General features: G+C 46.1%; 1 protein-coding gene across 6 annotated transcripts in view; it reads right to left on the reverse strand.

Moving 5' to 3' along the window:
- The window catches only part of LOC140393765 (suppressor of tumorigenicity 7 protein homolog), a 221,064-nt gene that overhangs the window by 40,740 nt on the left and 167,665 nt on the right, over positions 1–12,659 (reverse strand). The gene's annotated exons all lie outside the window — the stretch shown is intronic.

Below are 12,659 nucleotides of genomic sequence, written 5' to 3' on the forward strand. Positions count from 1 at the left end.
AATGAATGGCACAGCAGGCTAGAAGGGCTGAATGGTCTATTCCTGTTCCTATTTTCTATGTTTCTATGTTATTGCCTAGAGTCAGTTGCAGGTCAGACTGGATAAGGACAGTAGGTTTTCTTCCCGTTAAGGCCATTAATGAATAAGTTGGATTTTTGCAGTAATCCAACAGCTTCATGGTTATTTATACTGAGACCAGTTTTTTTTAAATTTCCAGATTTATTTATTTATTTTATTCTTTTAAACCGAATTCAAATTCTCAAACTGCCATGGTGAGAACTGAACAAGGTTCTCTGGATTATCGGTGTCATTGCTCATTTTTATCACATTTCTATGCAGCTTCTTAGAATATTATCGACATTAAAGGTACAATTTTAACTCCACTAAATGTCACATATAAAGCATTGTCAACACTGAAGTGGAGTTGGTGTAGAAGTTCAATCATGATCTTGATTGATAAAGCAGGCTCATTAGGCTGTATGGACTATTCCTGCTCCTATTCCTTACATTCCACATAGGAGATATTGGGACAAGTGATTAAACAAGTAGGTTTTAAAGGAGAAGAGACTAAGGAAGGAATTCCAGAGCTCATCATAGAAGAAACGTCCGGGTGGTGCAGTGGTTAGCACTGCTGCCTCACTGCGCCGAGGACCCGGGTTCAATCCCGGTCCCGGGTCATTGCCCATGCAGAGTTTGCACATTCTCCCCGTGTCTGCGTGGGTCTCAGCTCCACAACCCAAAGATGTGCAGGGTTGGTGGATTGGTCACGCTAAATTGTCCATTAATTGGGAGAAAAAAAAGAATTGGGTATTTAAATTTAAAGAAAAATAGAAGAAACTTCTGTCGATATCACACTCTAGCCCTAATGGGGCTGGTTTAGCTCAGTGGGCTAGACAGCTGGTTTGTGATGCAGAACAAGGTCAGCAGCACGGGTTAAATTCCCGTATCAGCTGAGAATTCTGAATTCTCCTTCTGTGTACCCGAACAGGCGCCGGAATGTGGCGACTCGGGGATTTTCACAGTAACTTCATTGCAGTGTTAATGTAAGCCTACTTGTGACAATAAAGAGTATTTATTTATTTAATTTATTTATTTATCCTTCATGACAGCCAAGAAGCCTGGTGCTTGATGAGTCATTGTTGTGGTTTTTGTAAAAGGACAGCAGCCGCACAAGATGGCCAAAGAGGGCACAAAATCTCAGAATCAATTGTTTCTAGCAATATATATATATTTATATACATATAATTAACTGTTTCAATTTGCGACGTTTCTTGACACCAGCTCTAAATATCTAGAGACTGGGTTGAGTTAGAGGGATGCTCACCTGAGCACACCTTTGTCAAATAATTGCTCTGGAGAATGGGGGAGGCAGGGGGAACAGACGCGGCAGCTCCGAGCAATATGTCTTGTTTTGGGAAATGTCACAAACGATAGGATTATTTACTAATCCGTTTTTCACACTGAGAAGTTTTCAGATTCATTTTCTGAAGGAATGCACTCAAGGTTTCTTAGACCCCCTTTAGATAAAGTAGATTTACTGCCTCAGTAGGTTCCCTTGGAGCATTAAGACCTACACTCTGGTGGCTAATACTGATGCTAATCCTGGCTAATCCCCCTTCAGTCTGTTTTACAGAGCAAGGATCACTGGCGGACATTAAGTTGTTGTGGGAAAGCTCGCCTGAATGCCTGACCTCTGGTCTGACTCCTCACCTGCTCTCCAGTGCTTGTGGCTTTGACTGTATTATGCCATTTTCTTGAGAACGGAAGCCAAAGAAAACTCATACATTTTGTTAATTAGGTGCAATTGTGCAAAAAGAAAATAAATCACATTGGTGAGACGATTCTGAACATATTTTTAAAAATTAGTTCTCTCTCAAGAGTCCTTTCATAGGAAAAAATGCACTTCAATCCCTGAATTATTAACACTGCAAGAATGTCAATTTTACACTGGCTGATTTAATCAGAAGCAAAACACAATCACTGGGATCACATGACAAAAGGGGCTCCAAATGGAAACACTTAAAAACCTCGCAAAGTTGCGTGCATATATTTATATGCAAGAATTTATTATTATTTTTTTTAAATCGAGAGAAAAAGTTCAAACTTTTTTTTCGTATAAGCTCTTTTCCCCCTAAAGGCGCAGGGGAGATGGGACACTCTGTCTGAGCCTGTCTTGGCTAAAGATGTGCAGTGCTTGATCAGTCATGCACACCGCAATTTCGCTCTGCAATTAGCTTTCTCTGCTTACAATGTAATTGAGAGACGAGGACACACAGTACAACACTGGGATAAATACAGACCCCTCAAGGTTACAGTCATTCATATCTACTTATGAAACAGCTGTATTTGCTAAAGATTAGAGACACTCAAATCCACACCCCAACTCTCAAGGCTATGCTTCCATTATTTTATACCTTATTACCACAGATGGCTAAAGCCACTAAAAGGTTCTCCAAAAGGCCACTTCTGCTGACCTCCTACATACAGTGTTATTTTCACATCCTTGAAAAGTCAGTGGTAAACAGACATATAGTTTAGGAGGAAAAGAGGAAAAACAACTCTGAGGGAAAACTGAGATATTCTGCCAACGAGTTATGTTCTTCCAGTGATGTGAGGAGCAGAGTGTCCCATTACTTGTCCCTTCACAATTTGTCACTGTACCTACCCCTTTTAATGTGCAATAAACAGATGCACGGTGGTGTCGCGAGACTGGTATTTTCCCAGTAGCGCAGAGCAAAGTCTGCCCGAGGTCAGCGACGTCAGATTTTCCTATCAACTGAAATATTGGCTTGGACCGATTTTATCAGTCGTGGAGTACAAGTAGACTTTACCACAAACTTGGAAGGATTCACCACCACCGATTCATCACAGAGTTGTGATAAGCATTAAGAAGGAACAGGAGTAAGATACCAGCAGCCAGCTGAGATGCCATATTATAAAAGGGATACGCAGTCACTGCATAAAATGGGAGAAAAACATTCAAAAGGATGAAACAATTCATCCGTGGAGGAAAGATTAAACAAGCTGGTGCTCCTTTCTCTGGACAAGAGAAGGTCGAGGGGTGACCTGATGCAGAACTTTAAGACTTAAGGTTTTGATGGGGTAAATGTAGAGAAATGTTTCCACTGGTGGGGAAGACCACAATTGGAACTCATAAATAAATAATAATCACTAATAAATCCAATAGAGAATTCAATGGTGGAAAGCACTACCACAAGGGGTAAGAGAGACAAAGAGCATAGGTGCATCTAAGGGGAAGCTAGCTAAGCATGTGAGGAAGAAAAGAATGGAGCAATATACTGATAGGCATTGGATGAGGATGGGTGGGAAGCGATGTATGTAGAGCGTAAACACCAGCATGGACCAGATAAGCTGAACTGCCAGCTTCTGTGCTGTACACTCTATAGAATCTAAGGACTGTTGATGCCCAGAGAGTCCCCAACAGGCAAGAAGAGGATAAAACTAGAAATAAAAAAGGGAGAAGAGGGAAAAAGAACAGAAGACTTGGGAACAAAGTTCTAACAGATGTTAACTTTTTAAAAAACTGCTATTGTATTGCACTCACGTGAATGGGAATTAAACAGTGCACATTGCTACATGAAAGGAAAGCTTGCTCAAGACTGTCATAGTGGAATACATTTCCCCCAATCAATAAATACATCAGAAATCCAATGACGACCCTGATCATAGCCTCCAAGTTACCATAGTTCACGCCTTTAGCCACAAGCTTTATGAGGAACATAAAATAGCTCCCTTCTGTGCTTTAAACTCTATGATTCTTCAAAAGAAAATAAGGCAGGTTAATTGGTATATTCATGAAAGCTTTCAGAAGGGATGCAGGAAAGGTGTGAATGTTGTAAATCTGAAATAAAAACATCAAATGTTGTTAACCAGCATCAGGTTAGTTGATCAGGGTCCAAAAAAGACAGAACTATTTAAGGGAACTTGAGCAATACAGACCAGTCCCAGCACTGTCCATGTTAATGCTGCTCTCCAAACACCCCCAAATATGTCAAAAAACCCTCAGCCAGCAAATGAACTCTGCAAGGGTTGTCCTAACAGTATCGACTGATGGGTCCACTGTGAAGATTGCTTGAACAGTAGATACGGACGGGTACGCACTGCGATGATTCCACAAGTATACTGAGGGTGCGCTCTGCAAATATTTGTGTAACAATGCAGTGTGGTCGCTATGCTCTGCAAAAGATTCCTTTTGTTGCTAATTTATTTTTCTCTTTATTTGGCTCTGAATATGGCGGCCAATATGGTCGCCTTCCTTAATTCCAATTACGTTTTGCTCTAGTCGCCAGGTATCTTTCGATACCGCCACAAGGTTCAAACCGAATACTGATCAAAGACTCGATACACCAGTTAGTTAGTTCAAAGTCAAATGCTGATTTATTTACACACACAGTTAAATATAATCATGCACAAATACTACAGACTAAGCTATCACTACTGCTAAAGCCTATACTTAGCTTCGGGCGCCCACTCAGTGAGAGGAACAATGGTCGTTGTTCGGTTCTGAGGCTGCTGGGGTTGAAGTGGTGATGGGGAACAGCTAAGATCGTCTCTCCAGTAGTGTGCGTTGACCTTGGACTTACTTGTTCTGGTGCAGCTTTTGGGTAGGTCTTTCCTCGGTGAGAGCCGGAGCCAAGAGAACGATTCTCTCTTGGGGGATCCTTCTTATACTCAAAAGGGGCTTCACGCGCTTTTGCGCAGGCCTTGAACTTGGCCCCAATTAATTGGGCCGTTTCTCAATCATTCCTATTGATTTCCTCCAATAAAAGGATGGGTGCCCTGATGGCTGGGCATGTCCTAGGTGGTTGTTGGCCTGCATTGTTCTGGTCTCCTCTGGCGCCGGGGTGTCTGCCTTGGTATCGTTTACTTAAATGTTACTCTTTTGTCCCCGGAAATGGCTCATTAGTATGGTAATGGCTTTACAGTTTCGGTCTTGTCTGGGAGCTGCGGCTCCAATCAACAGACAAACCCTGCACCTGCTTGCTTTCTCAGTATTGTCCATTTTCCCTGCAATCTTTGCAAAGTGTCCATTTTGTAATCGGGAAGTGGACATCCCAGATGGCTACACTTTTCCCCATCTGATGTCAGATGAACCTCAGGAATTCTGTGAATTTTGCTCAGAATTCAACACCTCCCAGAAATCAGTGGCTCAGCAGGGAAACACAACTTTTGTGTTTACGAGCCATAATAAAAACCAGGTAGGTTCGGAGTTCAATTCGCAGCATGGGCTGACCTCAGTCTGGACAACTATTGGGGTGCTACAAATGACCACGGCACCTCTGGGTTAGGGAAATGGGAGATGAAAAATCAGCCAAAACCCCCCATTCTTGATGACTACCTCATGACCACCCAAGTGCTCATTGGACGAGGAAGACGACACACTGTAGTGTAGTGGCTACATTACTGGACTAGTAATCCAGAGAAAGGTGAATTTCAATCCCACCATGGCAGCTTGAGAATTTGAATTCAGCCCAAAAGGCTGGTATTAGTTGAAAGAAAAAGGTGGCACGCAAGAGTTGAAATAACACAACTGTTTCGCTGCCATCCCTTACTGAAGGAACTCTTGCCATCCTTACCAGGGCTGGCCTATTTGTGACTCCAGCCCCACACCAGCATGGCTGACAATTAACTCCTCCCTGAACCGACACCGAATCAATGCAACCAGCCCGGGTAAACAGTGCCTTGCTTGGAGGCCCACATTCCCGAAAACGAATAGAAAAAAAAGTTAGGCTGTGCTGGCTTCCCTCACAGAAATTGGCTGGTTTAGCGCAGTGGGCTTAACAGCTGGCTTGCAATGCAGAACAATGCCAGCAGCGCGAGTTCAATTCCCGTATCGGCCTCTCCGAACAGGCACCGGAATGTGGCGACTAGGGGCTTTTCACAGTAACTTCATTGACGCCTACTTGTGACAATAAGTGGTATTATTATTAGTTGATCAGCCTGCCAGCATTTACTCACCCAGGCTCCCACAAGAGATTGCCACTTTCATGGACCAAGACAGAAATAAATGGGCAAAAATATTGGAAAATAAATATCCCCTTTTACCTTCACCCACAGCAGCAGGAAGAAAAGTGGGAAGACTTGAAATTCCTCGCATGTATCACCTCCCACGTGACCTTTTGATTACAATGTATTTAAATTTTATGCAACAGTCGAGGTTTTTGAAAGCCAGACCAGAGATCAAAGCACCTCAACTATCATCTATAAAGCAGTCAATACTTGCGCAATGCCCAGCAGCAAATTGACAGCCTAAAGAGAATTATTTGATCTTTATCCATCCAGTCACTAATAGCTTCCAGCTTTGGCTCGCTACAGAGGAGAGGGCCTACGATCCATCAGCTTTGAAGGTCCACTATGCAAAAGCCAGCAAACATACTCGCAGTGCGCAGATCAAAACAATTTCAACTCCTGCAAAATTCTACACTCACAGATGTTCTCCCAAAGTGTAAAAACCGGTTTTAAAAATTAATATCCAAACAAATTAGGAGAGGATTGAGTTTTACAAGCGTGGGCCTTGTGTTTTCTACTTGGCTTGGTACTCTTGCTAAGCCACAGGAGCTTCTGAGAACAGGGACCCTAAATTTCTCGACGTGAATTAGAATCAGGTGTGTGGCTCTAATGCCGAAATTAGAGCCATAACTCAATAATTGGACTGGATTTCGAGTAATCTTTTAACTTGCTGTTTGAAATCTAACGATGGTCAAAATCTGTGTAAACTCGACAATGTAGATTTCAAATCAAATATATATTTTTTTAAAATAGATTTAACCCATACCAGGATGTCACGGAGAAAGCAGAAAAGCTAGCTTCAACTGCTGCAGACTTTTCTTTCCTGCTCCTCACAATATGGAAGGCTTCCATTTCTTCTATACCCCTGGCTCCCCCTATTACAAGTCGCACGCTCCAGCTCCCATGGCACCTTCCTGCGGCCACACTCATGCCCCCAGCAAGATTGCTCTTAATCCAGTTTCTGAGAGCAACAATAGTAACCCTGGAGAACTTTTCCCTCCCTTGGACACAGTTAAGCAGCATACTCATTTTCCAGATTTTAAACTTGCTGTCGTTGTGGTCATCACAATGCATCACCCCTCAGTCCATGATCCTGAAGCGAAATTAGAATCACGGATTTACACTTTACCAGAAGTCCATTCGGCCCATTGTGCTGGGCTAGCTCACTGAAAGACTATTCCACTCCCCTCTTTAACCGCAGCCATGTAAATTTTCTTCCCTTCCAATTCCCCTTTCAAGGTCACAGCTGAATTTGTTTCCCAACCCTTTTTGAGACAGTGTGGTCCTGTTCGTAACAACTTGCTGGGAAAAAAACCTTCTTTACTGATTCCTTTTTGCCACCCACGTTATTTGAGCATTGTTGTTTCGTTGGCTATACTGAAATCATCAGGTTAGTGTTGTTCTTAAAACTGCATACAGCGAATGCATGACACAAGTTAAGCAATCTATGTCATTTGTCACTGTGCAGAATTTCAAGACAAGTAGATTGACGTCACACACATTAACTGTCGCAGAAAATACTCGGACCATATTTTGAGCTGCAAACCAAACCGGAGTCAAACAGAAATTCGCGGCTTGTAAAATTAAATCTTTCCTGACGTGTTCACACGCTGTCCGTGTTTTACCTAACATTTGCATTGCACAAAAATAACCAAATGGAATATTGCACAAGGCGGAATAGTTTAACGGAAGCCCTGAAGATGAATTGTGCTGGCTTTTGCATGGTGTAACTTTAAAGCTGATGGATGGTTAGGTGCTTGCCTGTGTAGCACACAGTAAAGCTGGAAGCTATTAGTTGCTGGATGGATAAAGATCAAATAATTCTCTTCAGACTATCAATTTGCTGTTGGTCAGTGTGCTAGCTGAGGAGGGGCAGAGTCCAGCTTAATCTGAGGCACAGGTGCTGGCAGCCCTATTGATGTTGAGCCCCAGCTCCCGCTGTGACCACCACGCAGCGGATTACTCCACCCACTTCAAAAATAAGGCACATCATGCAAAGGATTTGTGACTCACAATGAATACAAGAAAAACCATCACCACTGAAATGAATGCTTGCCTCCAGCAGTATCATGAAAGCAGCACTGCTTTCCCCCAAACAGTTTCACAGCTGGATTAACTAAGCACCTTGTAACCACGTGGAGACAAAATCCTTTTCATCCAAAACAGTTGCAGCAATGGTATTTTGCTGCTAAGTTACTGAGCAACTCTCTAGAAATGTCTAGCTGTATTCATTCCTTTCTTCTCCACAGAAGCTATTCCAAAAATCAATTGGCGAGACAGCTACAGGAACAGTTGAACACACACTTGAGGGGAATGCAAATTTGCCTCACATAAGGGGGCTGCTGAAGAAATTAATCAAAACGGTTAAATAATTATGCCAATTCTAGAGAACTTTTGAACACAGTAAACCTTTGCAAATCAGGAAAATGTACAGCACAGGAAGAGGCCATTTAGCCAACTTCACCTGGCTGGTTCTTAAAGAGATATCCACTTTGCTCCAGCCTCTTTTCTTTCCACCATAATCCTTTAAATTTTTCACCCTCAAGTATTCATTCAATTCCCTTTCAAAAGCTAATGGGATTTTGTTCCAGGTATATGCCAGTGGGCAGTTTTGGTCTCCATATTTAAGGAATTTAAAAAGATAATAATTTACGGTATGTGGGCTGGTCCAGCATTTATTGTCCATCCCTAATTGCCTTCCTGAAGGTGGCGGTGAGTTGCCTCATTGAACTGTTGCAGTCCCCAAGGTATAGGTACACTCGCTGTGCTGTTAGCGAGGGACTCCTAGGATTTTGACCCAGCGACAGTGAAGGAACAGCGCTATATTTTCACGTCAGGGTGGTGAGTGGGGGGGGCGACACACCCACGACCCTCCAGGTGGTAGGGTTCCCAGGAATCTCCTGCTCTTGTCCTACTCGACGTTAGCGGTTGTTTGGAAGGTGCTGTCTAAGGAACCGTGGCGAGTTACTGCTGGGCATCTTGTGGATGGTGCACATGGTCATACAGCAACATATGTGCCTTTAACAATCAGATGTTTGAAGGCATTTCATAGAAACATTTACAACAAATTCTGATAGTTATCTAACAAGATATTAGGTGAGATAACCAAAGACTTACTTAGGAGGTAGGTTTTTAAGTAATATCTTAATGGAAGAAAGGGACTAAGAGAGGCACAGAGCATAGGTCCCAGGCAGTGTAAGGCATAGTCTCTAATGAAGGAGCAATTAAAATCGGGGATGATCATGAGGCCAGAATTAGAGGAGTGCGAACATTTTGATGGGTTGCGGAGCTGAAAGAGATTACAGAGATGGGGAAAAGCAAGACCACGCAGGGAGAAGCAGCTTTAGAATTTTCTAGTCAAGACACTGTTTGACTGGGAGACAATGTAGGTCAGCGGACCCAGACAGGGGTGAGAGGTGAAAGGGATTTGGTGCACATTAAGACACAGGCAGCAGAGTTTTGGATGTTCTCAAATTTATGGGGGGGGGGGGTTAGAATGCAGGAGACAAATCAAGAGTGCATTGGGAATCAAATGTAATATTTCCAAGTTTGCCGGCAACACGAAACCTGGTGGGAATGTGGGGCGAAATTCTCCAACGGCGCGATGTCCGCCGACTGGCGCCAAAAACGGCGCCAATCAGACGGGCATCGCGCCGTCCCAAAGGTGCGGAATGCTCCGCATCTTTGGGGGCCGAGCCCCAACATTGAGGGGCTAGGCCGGCGGCGGAGGGATTTCTGCCCCGCCAGCTGGCGGAAATGGCGTTTGTTGCCCCGCCAGCTGGCGCGGAAATGCGGCGCATGCGCGGGAGCGTCAGCGGCCGCCAACAGTTTCCCGCGCATGCACAGTGGGGAGAGTCTCTTCCGCCTCCGCCATGGTGGAGGCCGTGGCGGAGGCGGAAGGGAAAGAGTGCCCCCACGGCACAGGCCCGCCCGCGGATCGGTGGGCCCCGATCGTGGGCCTGGCCACCGTGGGGGCACCCCCCGGGGCCAGATCGCCCCGCCTGGTCCCGCCGGTAAATACCAGCTTTGATTTACGCCGGCGGGACAGGCAATTTCTGGGCGGGACTTCGGCCCATCCGGGCCGGAGAATTGAGCGGGGGGTCCCGCCAACCGGCGCGGCCCGATTCCTGCCCCCGCCCAATCTCCGGTAAGGAGACTTCGGCGGGGGCGGGATTCATGGCGGCCAACGGCCATTCTCCGACCCGGCGGGGGGTCGGAGAATGACGCCCGTGAATAGTGAGGAGGATGTTAAGAGATTTTACGGTGATTTAGACAAGTCAAAGTGAGTGGGAAAATGCACGGCAGATGCACATAACGGGTGGATAAATGTGAAGTTGTCCACTTCAGACGGAGAAATAGAATGGCAAGAGTATTATTTAAATGGTGATAGATCAGGAAATGTTAACAAAGGGTTCTCAGTGTCCTAGTACACTAGTCACTGAAAGAAAGCAGGCAGGTGCAGCAAGCAGTTAGAAAGGCAAATGGTATGTTGGCCTTCAATGCAAGAGGACCTGAGTACAGGTGCAAGGATGTCTTACTGTAGTTGTACATGGCCTTGGCGAGACCACAGCTGGAATAGAGTGTGCAGTTTTGCTCTCCTTACCAAATAAAGGATATACTTGCCCTAGACTGATTCCTGGGATGGCAGGATTGTGGTGTGAGGAGATTGGGTCGACTGGGTCTGTATTCATTGGAATTTAGACGAGTGAGAAGAGATCTAATTGAAAGGTATAAAATTGACAGGGCTGAACAGACTGCATGTGGGGATGTTGTGTCCTCTGGTTGGAGGAGGGGATGGTCAAGAACAATGGGTCACAGTCTCAGGATACTTCTTCACTCAAGAGGGTGGTGAATCTGTGGAAATCTCCAACACAGAAAGCTGTGGAGGCCAAGTCGCTATATGTGTCTGTATATATTATATATAGATAGATTCCTAGACTCTAAAGTTGTCAAGGGGTATGGGGAGAGCAAGGTATTATGGTGTTGAGATGAAGGATCAGCCACAATCATATTGAATGGTGGAGCAGGCTCAAAGGGTCAAATGGCCTACTCCGGCTCCTATTTTCTATGAATAGCTCGGTCTTGAGGTAACAAAGGAGTGAATGAGGGTTTCAGCAGCAGATGAGTTGTTACAGAGGCAAAGTCGAAGTTAAGCAATATTACAGAGATGGAAATCGGCATGAATAGGCGGTCAAAGGCTCATCTGGGGGTTAACTATGACACCAAGGGCGCAATTCGCCGGCCTTTTTACGCTCGCGTTTAATCGAAACGAGGCCGGTGAATAGTGGGAGGCCAAAAATGAGAACCGCGCAGGCGGCAAACGGTACGCAATGCAACCGGCCTGCTCCCATAGGTGAAATTGTGATCTCGCCGTTGTGTGGCGAGAAACCAATTATCAACACATAAGCCCTATTTCCATGCAATTAACGAGAGCCACCCCATATCCAATGGCCTCCAGTCATTCAGCGGCCTCCCCAGCAAGTGGGCACACTGCCAACGATTAGTACTCTTTTTGAAAAACATGAACCTGGAGGAAAGTCCTCTGTGGGGAGCTGAAGAGGTGAGTAGTCATCTTTGGTCACAGGCAAAGAGCCCGGGGCTGCTGGGGTTGCCACCCCAGAGCTCGGTGGGGAACCCTCGGCTGGCGTGGGCCGCCATAGGAGGGTGGGGGGGGGCAACCGCTCAGAGCACCACCATGCCAACCCCTGGATCGTGTGTATCTGTTCTGGAATCAACCTTTGAACCTGCCCGACTGCCGAGGCCTCTGCCGTGCGGCTGAAGGTTATTGCTAATAGGGAATTGGCAATCGTGGTTAATTGAGCACTTCACACAACCCAAGTGGATTCCAGTGGGTGGATGGGCCATGTAGCATGTGCAGCTCATTGCCCAGCATCCCAATCACACCTTGAAGTCTGGACACTGTGCTTGACACTGTAGGAGGCAACACCACACACGCAGTAGCCAACATCCGAACACCCAGGGAATGGGACACAGCTCTGGGGACATGTCCACGGCTGTAAGGTGGGCGGGTGCCATGGGGAGGGGGAGATGCCTGGATGGGCCACGGGTTCGGAGGTCAGCCCGCATTGCGGAAGAAAGTGACAGAGGCATCACACTGGTTGTGCACAAAGGTGTTTATTGTGTTTGACAATTCCTCACCCTCCAATTGGTGCTGCCCCCTCCCCCACACCCAGACCCCTCACCCCCTCCTACCCCCCCCCTCCCACCCCCCACCCCAGTGCCCTCAGTGATCCTCAATGTGCTTTGCCCTCCTTGCTCTACCACTATGTCTAGGTGTGGCACCAGAATGCACATCAGAAGTGGAGGCAGCCAGCTGCTTACCCCGCGGGGCCTGTGGCCTTCGATGTCGCTGGTGGGCGTCCTCTGGGGTCTCTGAGGCCGAAAGGCCCCGGCTCACTTGTTGGTGGCCATGTGCTGGCTGCGAGTCGCGGCCTCATCAAAGGGAAGCTGGTGGCCACCGTCGCTACTCCATGTGACAGGTCCAGGTTGACATTCAGCGCCTCTTTTCCCATCCGGTGCCCATAGAGCCCTTGGGTTCACTTTGGGACCGAGGGGTAGTTGCTTCGAGCCCCAGCTGTCCCTGCATCATCTGGCTCTGCAAGTTCCCC

Source organism: Scyliorhinus torazame, chromosome 17 (genome assembly GCF_047496885.1).
Source record: "Scyliorhinus torazame isolate Kashiwa2021f chromosome 17, sScyTor2.1, whole genome shotgun sequence".
In the NCBI taxonomy this organism is placed as follows: Eukaryota; Metazoa; Chordata; class Chondrichthyes; order Carcharhiniformes; family Scyliorhinidae; genus Scyliorhinus; species Scyliorhinus torazame.